Genomic DNA, 13,922 nt, shown 5'->3' with positions numbered 1-13,922 from the left:
GATAATCGTAAAATTGAAAACGTTGTTTTATCCTGGAGACGTTTTTGAAACTCGACTGCATTGCATAATTATTGACAGTATGATGAAACGTCTTAAAGAAACCGACCTAGAACGCAAATCGTCCCGATAATTTTCTGTGAAAATTTTTTCAAAATCGAAAAAAAACTGAATACAATCAGAAACACTTGCTCAAATCAAGAGGTCCTAATGCCTTTGATGGTTTCCTTGACTTTACCTTTGAGACCATACTAGATGCCTTAACGCCAATGGATGGTGATGGTGACGTTAGTCAAGACATACCTTCACTTTGTCAATCAATCATGAACAACTTCCACCAATACTTTGGTGAACTTCTTGCTAAACTTCATGAATCTTCCACTGCTGGTCACATCCCTTCGGTTACTTCTTTTGAACACTTGTAATGAGATTAAGAGTGATTAAATGACTGCTTTGTATTCTATGTTCCCTTGTTTGTATGCTATTGGACCTTAACCTTCCTGATTAAATCAATCTGAGTGTAATCACTTGCCATTTTAGGTTCTAATCTTTGGATAAAAGATAATGATAGTCTTGATTGTCTTGAATCAAAGAAACACGAGTCGATTGTTTATGTGAATTTTGGAAGCATTACAGTTATGACTCCAGAGCAACTGTTGTATTTTGCTTGGGTTTCGCCAACAGCAAGAAACCCTTTTGTGGATTATTAGGCGTGATTTGGTCATTGGTGGCTCAGTAGTTTTGTTTGTAGAGTTTTTGAAAGAAATTTCAGATAGAGGCCTAATAGTATGTTGGTGTTCACAAGAGAAAGTGTTGATCCATCTTTCAACTGGTGGATTCTTGAATTATTATGGATGGAACTCAACTACTGAAAGCATATGTGCAGGAGTGCCAATGTTGTGCTGGCCATTTTTCGCCGATCAACCATCAAATTGTAGATTGATTTACAATAAATGGGAGATTGGAATCGAAATTGATAAGAATGTGAAGTAAGATGAGGTGGAGAAGTTGATCAAATAATTGATGTTGGGAAATAAAGGTAAAAAGATGAGGGAAAAAGTCAAAGAGTTAGAGAAGAAGAGTAGTCCAGATGGTTGTTAATACATGAGCTTGGACAAAAGTATTAAGGAGTCTTGCCTAAAAATATTAAATAATAAAGTGTTTATTCTATGAAATATGGTTTTGTATTCATTCATATCCTCTTGATTTTGTTTGACTTTGTCAAAAAAAATTATGGATTTAGTGAGAGTAGAGGTGCATACTACTCTTTTTTAAGTGGTCCAATGCCATCACAAAATATATTAGAAAATAAGATGTATAAACAGAGACAAAAATAAGGGGACCAAACCAAAATCCCTTAATGACAAATTATATAACAAGTAAGACCTATAGAGTTCCTAGCAAAATCCATAAGAATGTTTCTATAGACTACATCCCACAAACTAAAATCATGTATATGTAAACCTAAATTAGCAAGTTTGTCTGCACAATGATTATCTTTCCTAAAGATGTGAGATGCCAAAAAATGAATGGATCTAGTATGGTGCAGAGTGTTCTCCCATCTGTTTCGAAGTCTTCAAGGAATCAAAGAAGGCTTTTTGAACGCAAGAACAACCAACTACGAGTCAGTTTCTAAGCAAAGATGATTTCATCTTTTATCTTTCACTCTCAATAGCCATCATAGTAGCCGTAAGCTCTGCCACGTGAGCATTCCTAACCCTAATATTCATCGAGAAACTACCAAGTTGACTACCATTATAGTCCCTATAAATACCACCACAAGCAGCAACACTCAAAACTCCCACAGAGACACCATCAGTATTACACTTCACCTAGTTCAAAATAGAAGGGTGCCAAAGAAACTCTTTCACTATACAAGACTTTGGAGGAAATTAAGATAAAATCTATTCCGTAAAGCGCATTTATTTAATTTAATTTTTAATTAAAAATATATCATATATTTATTTGGTTGTTAGGAAAATTGAGGGATAAAGTCTATCGGGAACATGTTTTGATAGTATCGACAATTTTGTAATTTATTTATACTTAAAATGACTCATTCTTTTTTTTATATTAAAATTAAAAATACATGGCCCTAAGTTTGTATATAAAGCACCACATTATTTCACTTGTACTCTAAACCTAACTTAACTTTTTGCCTACAAACTTCATTTTCCATTTGCAAATCCATATATCTTTCCTAAATTAACCTCTATTTAGTGTTATTTTTGTTGTTATTGATTTTGTTGTTGTTACTGTTGTAAATAATTTCTCAATATTGTCATCTAAAGAAAAAATTTAATGCTTTATTGCGTCTCTTGACGAATAATATTGAGAAACATGTTCCTAATCATACTGAGAATATATTATATTACAATTAAAAAAAATGGTGAATGGTGAGAAGCTGTAAGTGATACTCCTTACAATTAACTTTTTTTTGGGGTATGTAGTAAAAATCATCTATTCCTTTGGCTGAGCTAACAACCTAGGGGAAACGTCCCTTAGAGACGCGCTTTGAATCCCTTAGGATCACGCTTCGTATCCCAACAACTTATGTTTATGATTTTTTTTAAATGGGATTCTTATTTTATTCTATTTTTTAAATTAAAATATAAATATTTTTTTCATGATTATTCAATTTCTAATGTATATTTTTAAATTAGGAACACCCAAAAAAAGAACTCAAAAGGATCAAATACCCTTACTAATTAGAGTTAGCCTTGACTGATACCTATCACTTTTCTTTTATCCCTCTGTGCATTAGGGCTGATTTTGTTTAAAATATGTTTGTTTTTTTTTTTTTTATGTTTGTCCGATCTTGAGAGCGTTTTGGTTTTATCCTCCTCTCACTACGCCAAATAAGGGAAAAGAGGGCGCTTATTTTGGCCTATAACAGCGCTTTTAAGCGCCCTCTAAAGTGGCGCTGGCATAGGTAAAGACAGCGCTTTGTTTTCCTGGAGAAAGCGCTGTCTAAAGTGGCCCTTTAAGGGCCACATTCTAGTGCGCTTTCAGAAAAAAGCGCCCTCTGGAGTGGTCCATAAAGGGCCACCTTAGAGGGCGCTTTCTGGATAAAGCGCCCTCTAAAGTTGTCATGTAAAGCCACCTTAGATAGCCACCTTAGAGGGCGCTTTCTGGATAAAGCGCCCTCTAAAGTTGTCAATGTAAAGCCACCTTAGAGGGCGCTTTCTGGACAAAGCGCCCTCTAAAGTTGTCAATGTAAAGTGTTTAGAGGGCGCTTCCTGCAGAAAGCGCCCTCTAAAGTGTTAGTTATTTTAAAAAAAATTGTTTGAAAAGCAGTGGGTATTTAATTGGGAACCTGTTCGCATGCTGCAAAAGTGTAAAATTCATATTCATTTCATCCTTTAATCCAATGTTATACACCATTAATCCATTGATATATACAACATGAATCCATTTATATACAACATTAATCCTCCATATATACAACATTAATATATGATTCTTTGATCAACAATATACAACAACATATTCATGATTTAGTAAAACTAGTACAACAACAATATACAACATATATACAACAACAACATACAACAACAACATTCCATACATATATGTACAACAATATACAACCTAGCTATATGATTCTTTGATCAATAATGAATTGACACAATTCATCCTTCATTTCATCCAAATGAGCTCTTGAGTAAGATTTGTATTCGTCAAAGTACTACAATTAAGAGAATAAAACATATTCAAGATTTAGTAACAAATTAGATGAAATATCCGATAATATTAAAATAAACCCTAAGTTATTATTCCATACCATTTTTGGGATGTCTATACGATTCAACGCAATGATATCTCTCATAAATCTCAATACAAAAAATCCGCAATCGACCGAATTGTTTTGCTGAGGACACTACACAGAAAAACAAACAATATATATATAGTTAATTTCTTACAAACACTATTATAAGCAAAAAATAAACACTATTATAATTAAGCAAAAATAAGATACTTAATATACACCTCAACTCTGACCCAGGTAATGTCCTTCCTATTACGATAATTCTTTTTCGATCTAAATTTTAGTATTGCCCTAACAAAATAAAAACGTATATTGAGATCAATCTGACAGACATAATTAAATATACAAATACACACGAATATTTTGGGGAATTTCACTTACGCGTCAACGGTCTTCTTCATACTCGGATATTTACTCCAATCACCCGATAACGAATCCAGATAATACACTATGAGTCTCGAAAGATCCATAGCAACCAACACCCAGTGACCACTGTAAAATAAAACAAAAATTTAGATGAATGAAAATTTTCTACGTAAAAGATATACATAGATTAGAATGAAATTATTAGAAAGAAAATCTAACCCGTTGCCAGAATTAAACGGTAAAAAATACAAACTGGGTGTAGTATTATCGCCGGCCGCCATGAATCTATCGACTAGATCATTCTTTACGGATGTTGGATTTTTCGTTATTAACGTTGCGTTGATACGGGAAGCAGCAATAAAATTGAAACGGTTACACAATTCAGTTCCCCGCATCAATGTTACATACATATACCTTAAATAGAAACATAATAAACATTAGACTACTCATTGAAATGTGTAAATAAATTGTTCAACTAAGTAAATTATAGATTGATCGGAGTACCATATGTATGTATGAATGACAGCGATGCCCAATTCGTCGTGTTCAAAAAGTTGTTGCATGTCCTCCTTTGCAATTATTTCGAAATGAGCAATTCCGAAAACACCTTCATCAAAATCTATACTACGAATGGCCCCGTGCATAATATCGGACTCTTCCACCATTTTCTCAAGACGCATCATAATTTGAGATTTTGTCCCGGACGTCGTTGGAATATCCTTACCAGCGCTTTTCAACTTTCGACCGGAACCTAAAAATTCATATAAAATAAATCATGACTTTTTGTGATGCAACAGAATCGTTGCGTATATAATTAAATGGGTATATATATTTGTACCTCTTTTTGAGATGCAACCGACTCGATGCGTCTTGAAATCCCTTTACCAGCTTTATGTGTGGGTCTTGTAGGAGTCTAACATTACCATGTAATAAGGATTGATTAAATATCATAATTGTAGCTGAATTGAAATGTGAATACTAAATATTCATAATCATTTAGAACATATATACCTCGGCATCTGGGAAAATTAGATCTGACGGCCAACCAACAAAGGATCCGACTGCATCTCGCATCAACGTTGTCTCTGAAACAACGTCAGGTAATGGTAGAAGGGCGTCCGTATCTAATACAAGGTCAACCGAAACTTTCATATATCCCACCGGGAGGGGATTATGGTGAAGTAATTCACCCGAAGTATTGTGCACTTTTCCCTTGCCAACTATGCGATAAGTTGGTGACGATAGATACATCTGACAAGGTGAAATACCCTAAACCAATAATAAATGTTATTGTTCACGTGTATATGTGTCAAGTAAAAAAGTGCTATTTTAATTTCATAATAACATATATAATTACCTCGGGAAATTTCGGTTGACAATTGATACTAGCTCGGTCACTAGTATCTTTTGCCTCGGAAGCGCACCTTTCCTCTCTATACCTTGCATTCTCGTTTTGCAGTTGGAGTACTTGTGCCCTTAACTCCGCCAAGGTCTCCATCACCTCTTTGTTGGTAGGATTTTTTGTTTTTGGTTTTTTATAAAATGACGACGGAGTCACACCAAAACCCTTACCCCTCACACGACCGGAATACTCAGGAACATTTAGTACTCGACTAAGTACGCTCCTGCAATCCTGGACCTCGGTTGAAGGTAAGGTTTGGGATAAAGTCTCCTGAAATATTATTAGAGGAGATTAAAAATGAATTATATGTCTAACAAAATTTTTGATATAATTAAAGAAATAATGTTACATATACTTACACATTCGTCATAAACATTTTGGACCGCTTCAACGACAGCCTCATCCTTCCCAACCCGAGCAGCCTTCCATAATACGTGCTCCGGAAGAGATGTTGCGTCACTTTTCTCCTCGGCTAGCTACACATTGAATTAGATTATAAGACCATCAATTATAACATATTGTGACAATGTATAAGCTCATAGCATTTGAATATACTCACAATTCTTTGTTGTAACCGTGCATATCCCGTACGCCCTTTTTTGTACGGATACGCGGGTTTTGATGCCCTTTTCCGATTTTTGTCGCTTACTTCCTGGATAAAAAAGTTTAAGGCATATTAGAACCAAGTAACTTAACAATTGTATAATACCATAATTAATAGACATTACATGGAATTTTTCGTTTCTTCGTTTGGCGACAAAGTTATCCCATTCATCGGCTGAAATAATCTCGGCATACTTCATTGGCCGTTCTGCTTCAACAAATTTTCCTTCCTCATCCTTGAGAAATTTGTTGGACAAAAAGGATCGAAATCCTCGGAGTCTTTTTCCGGCCAATTGAATACAATATTTTTGCCGGCTTTCATCGATGTGAAAGGATCTCTAAAAAACATACACATGGAGTGTGTTATTATAAGTAATATTATAACAATATATGGTCAACAAATAGTCAACAAAAAAACATATAACAATATATGGTAAGTACCTGTATCTCGGACCATATTTTTTCTTTGCCAACCTTCAATTCCGGACTTCTCCAATTATCTCATGTAATCGGAATATGTTGTCGAACAAGGAAACCAATGTAACTTGCCAACATTGAACCGTTAGGCTCAATTAGTTGGTCTTCAGCACTCCAATGTACTTCAAATTTTACACCCTTGTCTCTTGCACGAATGATTGACTTCATAACAGTCAATCCTCGTTTGATTTCTTTTTCAACATTGTTACGTGATCCATTCACGTCATGGGTATCGTCTTGGTTAGCCATTTTATCTGTAATATAGAAATGATTCAATAAGACCCAAGTAAGACAATGACCATATTCGTGAAGCTACACAAAAAACACATTCATATACCTTCCATTTCTCTCATGTTACAACAATCTAAACTCTTTTTTTTATCATTATTGAATACAAACTCACACACACCTACTGCATACAAAAGACCAATGCAAACTTATGGTGTTTGGAACATGAACAAACTTGCATCCATAATCATCAAACTTCCAAGCACAAGCTCAAACACACTTCAAATCATATCAGTTTTCAATCAGAAATAAAAAACTCAGTTTGCCCTAAACAACATTAATCAACATAATGCACAAAATGTAAAACTAAGTTTAGAAAATGCCCTAATCAAACACATGAAGAAAGTGAACGGTAACGATGGAGAAGAGAAATACCTTCAAGGTGACGGTAACGATGGAGAAGAAAGTGAACAGTGACGGTGGACGCAGATAACTCAGTGAACGTGAACGCAGCAGCAGAAAAAGGCGACGGCGACGACGACGGTGAGGGAGGGAGAACGACAGTGAGTAATCGCAGTAGAGAGTAATCGCAGTAGAGAGAAAACCCAGTTACGTAAACGAAATAGCTTGTAGAGAGGGAAAATAAAGAGACATGCAATATATGTTATAATTTTAATGTTTACTAAAGGGGACCTTAGAGGGCGCTTTTGTAAAAAAAGCGCCCTCTAAAGGGAGCCTAAGAGGGCGCTTCTGAAAGCGCTCTCTAAGGCTTTCCAAAAGCGTCTTCTAAACTGGAAATGTACATGGACTTAGAGAGCGCTTTTTTAAAAGCGCCCTCTAAGGGTAACCTTAGAGGGCGCTTTCATTAAAGCGCCCTCTATTGGTGTCCATCCATTTCCTCATTATTATTTTTTTGGCTTCACTTTAGAGGGCGCTTTGTTACAAAAGCGCCCTCTAAAGGGGGCCTAAGAGGGCGCTTCTAAAAGCGCTCTCTAAGGCTTTCCATAAGCGCCTTCTAAACTGGAAATGTACATGGACATAGAGAGCGCTTTTTTAAAAGCGCCCTCTAAGGTTACCTTTAGAGGGCGCTTTCAATAAAGCGTCCTCTATTGGTGTCCCTCCATTTCCTCATTATTTTTTCGCTTCACTTTAGAGTGCGCTTTGTTACAAAAGCGCCCTCTAAAGTGAGCTGTCTATTCCAGTAGTATGCTCCTTATTTTTTCTTTTCACTTTAGAGTGCGCTTTTGTAATAAAGCGCCCTCTAAGGGGCGCTGTCTATTCCAGTTTTTGGCGTAGTGTCTCTTTTTGTATCATCTTTTGTTGTTAATATTTAACCTCATTAAAAAATGACGCATGTATGATGGGTTGAGTATATATATATATATATATATATATATATATATATATATATATATATATATATATATATATATATATATATATATATATATATATATATATATATAAAGTTAATTTGAAAAATATGTTCTATTCTTATTGTTTTTGATGATACATGACACATCTTTATATATTGGCTGATAATCCGTCTCTCAGATCTTGAAAATAGGATCAACTCTAACAAACTAATAACAAACCTAACAAACCCCAATAAAAAACTATTAAATTTATCTCTAATACTCCACCTAAAGTTATAGGGTTAGGATTATGAACACCTAACTTAAACAAGAGGTCTTGAAAAACTTTTACGCCTAAGGACTTAGTAAAAATGTCAGCATTTTGTTGTTTGGTGGGAAGGTAAGTTGTGCTTATGGCACCTGATTGTATGTGTTCTCTGATAAAATAACAGTCAATTTCAATGTGTTTTGTTCTTTCATGGAAGACCGGGTTTGCAACTAAATGAAAAGCTGCTTGATTGTCACAATGCATAAGTGTGAGTTTGTTGCATGGAACTTGTAGAGTCTATAACAAGTTGCGTAGCCATAGTATTTCAATTGTGGCCTATTGCACGATATTCAGCCTCACTTGAGGATTGGGAGATATTGGCTTGTTTCTCTGTTTTCCATGATATTATAGCATTGCCAAGTTTCATTAGATGACCTGAGATGGACTTTCTAGTAATGGGACACGATGCCCAATCTGAGTCACAATAGCCAACTAAATTTAGATCATTGTGTTATGGAAGAATGATACCTTAACTGAGAATATTGGAGATATCGTAAGACTTGCATAGCGGCATCCCAATGGTCTTGGAGTAAAGTTTGCATGAATTTCCTTAAAACATGATCTGGGTAGGTTAATTCAGGCCTAGTGATAGTTAAGTAAATCAGGCGTCCAACTAATCTCCTATACCTTGACGGTTCTAAGAATGGAGGTCCCTTAGCCAAATCAAGTTTGTGATTTTGTTCCATTAGAAACAAATAAGGTTACAACCAAGCATTCCACATTCTTATAGAATGTCTAAGGTGTATTGTATTTGAAAAATAAATATCCCTTCTAACCCTTGTGCTAGTTCGAAGCCTAGGAAGTATTTAAGCGAACCAAGATCCTTCATGTGGAAACATTTATTGAGATATTGCTTGAATTGATCACATGCCTCAAGTTCATTACTAGCAATGACCAAGTCATTAACATAGATCAAAATAAAAATAAAAATGATCCATGTGAATAAGTAAATAGACTATGATCAGACTGTTATCTTGGAAACCATATTTTATCAAAGATTGAGATAACTTGCTATACCAATTTCTACATCCTTGTTTCAAGTCATACAAAGACTTCGTTAATCTACATACCAAATATTTTCTTAGAAATTTATATCCTTGTGAATGAATCATATATACTTCTTCTGTTAATGCAAGAAGGCATTGCTAACATCCATTTGACGTAATTTCCATCCTTTCGCCACTGCAATTGTTAACAAGCGTCTAAATGTGGTCATTTTGGCCACTGCCGCAATAGTTTCATTGAAGTACTCACCTTCTATTTGTGTGTAACCTTTAGCAACTAATCTGACCTTGTACTTTTCAATCTCTCATATAGCTTTATGTTTGATTTTGTACACCCATCTCTACATCCTATAAATTTTCTTCCTTACGGTAAATGAGTTAATTCCCATGTCTCATTGTCTTCCAGAGTCTTGATTTCTTGAGCCATGGCCTCCCTCCAAGTTGTGTGCTTGACTGCTTGGGTATATGATCGAGGTTCTTCGTCATTAGTGATGGAATCAATGTAACCTCTATGTTTTTGTGAAAACTTATCATAATTTAAAAATATTGAGATGGGATATGTGATAACTGATGAGGATTTCGGAATTGGTGCCATGCAATTGGGGTTTATATGTTTAATTTTCCATAATTATAGTCTTTTAGATAATTTGGATGTCATCTTATGCATGGCATGTTCTAAGGCTCCTCCTCATTTGAGACTTCTCCTTCACTTTCACTTGATTAATCTTTTTGAGAATCATTGGAGACTTTCTCATTCAAGTCATGTATGGATACATGTTCTTTCTCTATAGGCTCACCCTCAGTTTGACTTGTGTACTCAAGCTCCTTAATGGTTAAACTTTCTATAGGATCTGATGTTTGGTCATTATGAGGAATTTCCCTAAGGCTTGGTACTTCCAATTTTGCATCATTATAGAGTGAAGATTTATGATTGAGGTTATCACTTGATGAGTTATTTCAGAAATTAATAAAGCCATTATTGTCTTGCTCATGGTAAGGAAAGATATTCTCATAAAACACTACATATCTTGATATGCATCATTCACGAGTCTTTGGATTGTAAAGTTTCCATCCTTTTTGTCTTTGTGGATAACCAATACAAATACACCTTTCAGCTCATGGATCAAACTTATTAATTCCCTTTGAGTCATTTTTCTTGTAGCACAGGTAGGGACGGAGTCAGAGATTTTAAATTGTGGGGGCGACATATTAGTTTATAAATTAGTAGTTTAATATATGCAATTTATTTTTTAAAAGAAAAATTATACATCGTTTTTTTTTATCTTTTATGATATTTAATTTTTAAAAAAAGTATTTGATAATTTTCTTAACTTTTTTATTTGTGTAATTTTCTCAATTTTATTATTAACAAAATTATATATTTATCTCTATATATAAATAATTAATGTAGTATGAGTAATTATCTGTGATATTTGGTGATTATATCTTAATGTTAAAATAAAATTATTTTTAAAATTCTTACTAAAAATATGTTTTGAAATTAAGCACAACCAATTTTACTATATTTTAATTTAAAAATAGCCTTTCATAATAAATTAAAATTATATATATATATATATATATATATATATATATATATATATATATATATATATATAATGGTAATTAAAAAAAAACATTGTGGGGGCACATGCCCCCACTCTCACACACCTTGCTCCATCTCTGAGCACAAGCAACCAAATGTTCTAAAGTGCTCATAGCTTGGTGCTCTCTTAAAAAGTAAATTGTATGGAATGATTTCTTTGTTTTCCACTATAGTGGTTTTATTAAATAGATACGTTGTTGTCAATACACAATCTCCCCAAAAATGCAATGGGATATTTTCTTGAAAATGCAAGGCTTGTACTATGTTCAAAATTTGTATATGCTTGTGTTCCACACGTCCATTTTGTTGAGGTGTTGCAACATAAAAAGTTTCATGCACGATCCCTTCTTTTTTAGTGAAGCACACGCCATCAGAGTTAGTAAATTTTGTCTCATTGTCACTCATAATCCTCTTGGTATGCATATTAAACTACCTTTTGATTAGATTGCTAAAACTAAACATATGTTGGAAAGTCTCTGTCTTGTGCTTCATTAAATATATCCATGTGTCAAGAGTGTAGTCATCTACAATGGATGCAAAGTAATGTGATCCATTGTTTGTGGCAGTATGGTATTTCCCTTATAAGTCATGGTGAATCAATTCAAAAGGTGCTTTAGCTTTCTTAATACTTAAAGGGAAATGATTTCTACATTGTTTTGCCTTGTGGCATACATCACAACGATTTGCTCTATCAAAATTAAACTTTACTAAATATGAAATATGCTGAAGGACTTGATTTGAGGAATTTCCAATTCTTATGTGCCATAAAGTGGCCATGTCCTTCTTAGTTACACCCATGAAGCCTTATTGATCTTGATTTGTGAACACATAAACCCCTTCATGCAGGTCACCTGATCCAATCTTCCTCTTCGAGGCTTGGTCCTATATTGTGCATGAATTATGATCATAAATCATATCTTAGTTTATGAATTGAAATCAGATTGCATTTAAAGTCAAGAACCAATAACATATCTTTTAACATAAAGGAACTTGATAACACATCTCTACATATTTTCAACTAAGGTTGAAATCCCTGTTGGTGTAGTTATGTAGAAAGGTTTATCTAATTTTATGATTTTCTTCAATATTTAGGTCAAATGAGTCATGTGATATAAAGCACCACTATCAAGTATTCAATTGAAATAATATTCAAATTTACCAGTCATGTTTTTTAGGTTTGGAGGTATTTCTCTTCTCCAATATCTCTTCCGAATCAGAACTGTCTTCTGATGTCATAATAGAAAATTAACTTGAGAAATATGTTGTATTCTTATTGTTTTTTATGACACATGACAAACATTTATATATAGGCCGTGATCTATCTTTCAGAGCTTGGAAATAGGATCAACCCTAACAAACCTTAACAAACTAATAACAAACCTAACAAGCTAATAACAAACTATCAGAGCTTGAAATTAAGATAAACCCCAACAAATCCTAATAAACTAATAATAAACCTTACAAACCCTAATAACAAACTATTAAATTTATCTCTAATCTTCTTTGGAAATCTTTCTTTTGTGACATAAATAAATAAAAAGAACATCATGAGAGAATTTCAGTTTACTATTCTTCAAAAATAGATTTTTAATTAAAATTTGACTAAACTTATATCAATATATATATATATATATATATATATATATATATATATATATATATATATATATATATATATATATATATATATATACTACAACATTTTTCACTTTAGGCAACAGAATAATAGACCGTGGCTGAAAAATCGTTGTGCAAAAGAGGTTAAGCCGCACTGTTTTTTTGTTGACGAAATTTTAAATTTTAGATTTGAACCGTTGTCTATTAATTTTAGGCTACGATTTTACATGCGTGGCCTTAATATAACTGTCGCCTTTGCATCATAAGCAACAATTCTGGAGCGTGGGCGAAAGATAACTTTTGCTTGAATTTAAATAAGCTATAATAAACATTACTTAAGATGGGGTTCGAACCCCCGACCTGTTGTACAATGCGTTTAAGCAAGTCTTTAAAATTTAATTATTCAGCGTTTTAAAAAAAAGGAAGAAAATCTAGATTCAAACCAATACACTTTGGGATTACACACATCACCAATCCACTAAGTCATATATGTTTCAGTGATTATAACGTCCATTCAGTTTAATATACTATGTAATAATATTTTTAGTTAAAATATAATTTGCACTTTTATCATAAATGAAAATGAAATTAGGTTTCACTCTTTGAAATTAGGAACGGGAAATTAGGTTGTACTGTTATCAAAACAGAATTGTGTGCTGTCACTTTCTTCATAGTCCTTTCATTCTCGCGAAAGATTTGTGCCCTAGCTTTCACTCGTTCATCTTCGTTCTCTCATTCGTCATATTAGATTTTGAAAGGTATGCTACAATTTATCATGATTTATGTAGTGTTTGAGACTCATCCGTTTTAATTTCTTATTGCTTTTAACAAGTTTAATACCTATATGGTACATGGACTTCTCCAAACATCAAGAATTTTGTAAGGAGGTGATCAATGTTGGGGATATTTCTTCGATGAAAGCAAAAATAGTATGTGTTTTCTATTGTTTTAATTTTTAGGTCTATCTCTAGACTTTTATGTGCTTTTTAATTTTTGTAGAGTTTCTATCAAAAGTTTTGTTAGAAACCTCAAGGATGCAAAAGAACATAATTACAGTAGATTATATAACTTTTTCTTGAGCGACTCTTAAATGAGTATGAACTCTAAAAGCTTTATAATCTTGTGATAATGCATTCATTATGTGGAATAAATCGTGTTCATTCTTTGGAA

General features: G+C 33.5%; 1 pseudogene; it reads left to right on the top strand.

Annotated features, from left to right (window-relative positions):
* Positions 1–366: 366 nt before the first annotated feature.
* LOC127095192 (7-deoxyloganetin glucosyltransferase-like) lies at positions 367–1,170 on the top strand (annotated as a pseudogene).
* Positions 1,171–13,922: the final 12,752 nt, after the last annotated feature.

Source organism: Lathyrus oleraceus, chromosome 1 (genome assembly GCF_024323335.1).
Source record: "Lathyrus oleraceus cultivar Zhongwan6 chromosome 1, CAAS_Psat_ZW6_1.0, whole genome shotgun sequence".
Lineage (NCBI taxonomy): Eukaryota > Viridiplantae > Streptophyta > Magnoliopsida > Fabales > Fabaceae > Lathyrus > Lathyrus oleraceus.
The sequence above is the reverse complement of the archived record's forward strand: the minus strand, read 5'-3'. Positions and strand labels throughout refer to the sequence as shown.